This window comes from Megachile rotundata, chromosome 11 (assembly GCF_050947335.1).
Source record: "Megachile rotundata isolate GNS110a chromosome 11, iyMegRotu1, whole genome shotgun sequence".
Taxonomy (NCBI): domain Eukaryota; kingdom Metazoa; phylum Arthropoda; class Insecta; order Hymenoptera; family Megachilidae; genus Megachile; species Megachile rotundata.
Genome location: NC_134993.1, coordinates 15,738,338 through 15,742,327, shown reverse-complemented (window position 1 = coordinate 15,742,327; position 3,990 = coordinate 15,738,338). Strand labels below are relative to the sequence as shown.

Below are 3,990 nucleotides of genomic sequence, written 5' to 3'. Positions count from 1 at the left end.
CAATTTCTGCGTTTTAACTCGATTCGAGCCGACAACCTTTCAGATTTCTCATTGTTTCTCGTGACAAATTATTTCACCGTAACTGTTTTTCTACATCGAGCTTGTTTTTGATTTCTCAAAGCGGCAGTGAGAAAGACGGGCGAAAGTAGTCAGCCGAGTGGTCAGAGGCGTAATTTCGGTAGTTATTTTTTGCGAATATTTTTAGCGCGTCTGCATTCGAGTGATTGTCTTTGACTCTCTCCGGTTTACGCTGTCTACTCATTCTCGACTTGTTTTTCATTCTCGTCCAGAAACAGGATGCTCAAATCAAATTTTGTCTAAATATAATGGACAGAGCTTGGAAGCACTGATTGATTACGAACAGTTATGCAGCACAATTGAATTACATCGCGAGTTATGCGCATAACCGCAGCTGTGATTATAAAGGTTGGAAAAAATAAATTGAAGGAATGCAGAGAGGGTCTTGTTTTTGTGTCTGTTTGCGTAATTGGCGCTTCATGTAACGGTACGGAGAATCGAGGATTAGCGATTTATGTAAATACGATAAATTATGCAGTGCACGGGAATTATATAAAACCGTTCCGTGAAAAGAGATAACTGAAATCACCGGTTCCGAAAGTTACGTGAAACGCGATTTTTATGTCATTCTCCCAAGTTCAAATTCACGCTGCGTTTACTAGTAGCCGCTAGCACTATTTATAAACCTGACGTTTATTGATCTTGATCGCGAATAGAACCGCAGTTATAAATACCGCGGAAGGAAAGTAACGCTTTTAGTCTCGTGAATATCGTTTAAATTAATTGGACGAATTAATTAACATGCAATCGTGATTACCATCCTTCCACGGTTTTCCCGTGGCTCACGAAAATTACGCTTCATTTTATTCAAGGAGCGAGACCCCGAGTGAGGGCAATGATATCGCAAAAAGAGTGGTTAATTGGGCGCGCGCCAACACTGACGGTCGCAACAGAACGAAATGGCCGTTGAATTTATAAAGACGTACTGTCTTCTCTGATTATTTATATTTTACGTATAAATTGAACGTACATACTGCGTGATCAGCCTCGTTAACGATCTTATCGACTAATTAATTTGTAACTTGACATTCGCACACCATATTTGAAGATGGCTCGAATTGAAGGAAATATTACAGATGTAACTTGAATATCCTTGCAAGGATATTCAGAACCATAGACAAATAGATGCAGCTGCATTTTGGACGGTATCGTAGTCTTTTAGAATAATTAAATCGAAAGGAGTGTCCCCTCTAGGATTCGAAAGGTTCAATGTCAGAGTCAGAGGAACCGGCATTGCTCTCATAGTCCAATAATCACGCGTCCTATCCGTCGCGACGCGCCGCGTGCATTTTTATTATTCCTCTGCCGGTCTCTTTCATTGGAGACACGCTTGACTTTCAGTCCGGAGCGTCATCCGGTTTCGTCAGCGGACGGGGACGGATGCGTCGCAAACAAAATATTCCACGAAACGGCCGGTGATAGCGTCGCTCGTCATCAAAATAAGTACGCTTGTACCTAGCGTGGTCCAACGTTCGAAATTGACGACCGCGTTTCCCTGGAACGACTTTCCTCCGTGAAAAACATCCTCTTGCACTTCGGCGTCCTCTTGAACGTTCAAATCGTTTCCTAGAACCGTAATACGAAATCTCACGTTCATTTTCCACACATTCAGGTGAATCTGATCGAATAGGAAGTTTGGAAATAATACAGATATTTTCGTGAATCGAGGCGGTTGAGGCGTTAATCGTCCGTCGAATAAGTTCCGAGAATCCGCACAAAGAAGCTTAGCGACGCGTCGGGTCATTCGTGATGCGATCTTGCATAACTGACTCTCTCTGTTTGGCTAAACACACCCAAGGTCGACATTCTTTCAACGAAGAGCGAGGCTCTAACCTTCGCTCTAAATTCACCCGAACGGTCTTCCCCTCGTTCTTTGATCAAGGCTTTACTTTGCCCGGGCAATTATTGCAGATGTTAACCTCTTGGTCTGACAAACCGTACACGTCGAGGTACCTAAACGCTCACCACGTTGATCGTGGCAGTAGAAACGACCATGCATGGCAAGACACTTAGAACATCTGACAGTCTCTGTGCTAGAGCAGTCAACACTATAACAATACAATCAATTTAATATTTGCGTCCATAAACGTCTATGTGTTTGAGAACCTGAACGTTTAGGACGGACACTGATTTTAATAGTTGCATCCACAAACGTCCACGTATTTAAGAACCTAGACGTTTGGGATGAACAGTGTTTTTATTAGTTGTATCCAGAAATGTCCACGTATTTAAGAACCTGGACGTTCAGGACGGACACTGATTTTAATAGACGCATCCACAAACGTCCACATATTTAAGAACCTAGACATTTGGGATGAACAGTGTTTTTATTAGTTGTATCCAGAAATGTCCACGTATTTAAGAACCTGGACATTCAGGACGGACACTGATTTTAATAGACGCATCCACAAACGTCCACATATTTAAGAACCTAGACGTTTGGGATGAACAGTGTTTTTATTAGTTGTATCCAGAAACGTCCACGTATTTAAGAACCTAGACGTTTAGGACGGGTATTAAGATGGTCATAGGGAAAGAATTTGGTGGGAACCGGTATGTGGAACCTTGGAAGGGTTAAATCATTGGCACGTCGTTAAAGGAAGTAACGCGCTTTCGCGGCCGAGCATTCGTCCCGTCATTATTCCCAACGGACGTTACATAACACGGCCGTTTCTGTGAACTCCAGGGTGATGCGCGTTGTCGCACCGCGTGGCCCAACCTAACCTCTGCTTCCTCCCTGTCTCTCCCACCATAGTTCTGATCGAGCGCTCGTTTGGTCCCGTGCGCGCGCCAACCGCCCTCCACCATCGCAGTTCCTCTCGTCACCGCTTTCGGTCGAGTGGCTGAATTTGTCCTGCATAGGGGGCATCGGGACATTACCCGGGTGACCTTGGCTGGTGTGGACTGCGACGCCCGACGCTGTTTGTGCAGCGCCGCTCGAGCATTGCACCTTGCTCTATCGCTCGAGAACCCCTCTCCCTTCTTCCTCTTTCGCTCTCTCGGTCCCTGTTTCTCCTCGGACAGAGATATTTGCTCTCTGTTCCAAAGCGTCACGCTCTTCGTCGCTCCGGGGGATCAGCTGCCAGCACTTTCTCTCTCTTTCGACGGCTCGAACGTCTCCTCCCACGGTCGCCTCTCTCTGTTTATCGAGCAGGCGTGGGCAGCTCGGTCTCGACTGCTACTCCTGGCTCTCGATTACAGGATGCTTTTCCTTCGCTCGTTTGGGAGTTTACCGACTTTTGGCCGTGAATAACCTCGACGACTGTGTTCGCTAGGCGATAATTTAAACCTATACTACGACAAATTATATCGAGACATTTTTTAGACTCTTGGATGTTTGCATTTATACGCTAGAAAGAATATCCTGCGTAACGTCTTGAATCTACGAAAAGATTCGAGGGACCTACAAGGTTCTGTTTAGGCTCGACCGGTTTGCCCCGGGCCCTTGGGACTCGATCAAACTTTTGAAGGAACTACGCGTCTCTTCCGAAGCAATCTCGCAGAAAAATTTACTTTACCAACGATGTTGATACGTCTGCCGTAAAATGCAAGAACGAGATACTTGGATACACGATGCGCCGTCGTGTAATTGATAACTTAGTTTATTACCACGGTATTCCCCGAAAGATACCAGAATACAAACATCGTTACCCGGCGCAAGATTGGCTTCGAAGGTTTTAATAGCGAAGTAAATAAAAATCGTACGAAATTAGGTACGAAATGCTCGTATCCCATGGTCGAGTAGACGTCACTTGATTGCGCAGCTGTCCGCTTCGATTGAGCCTGCCATGGAGACCCAGGCCGATAACGGTGATTGGTTAATAGCCGCGAACGGCGGAAAACAATTAGCTTCGATCTGATCGAACGAGGGAGGAGTGACGGCGGATAGAGTCTCGAAAACAAAAATATAAA

General features: G+C 45.3%; 1 long non-coding RNA gene across 1 annotated transcript; it reads right to left on the bottom strand.

Moving 5' to 3' along the window:
- Positions 1-1,006: 1,006 nt before the first annotated feature.
- Positions 1,007-3,682, bottom strand: LOC143265375 (uncharacterized). The gene is made up of 2 exons (XR_013039846.1): positions 1,727-3,682; positions 1,007-1,644 (listed from the first exon to the last, which is right to left on the bottom strand). It is a non-coding gene; the product is annotated as an uncharacterized LOC143265375 (long non-coding RNA).
- Positions 3,683-3,990: the final 308 nt, after the last annotated feature.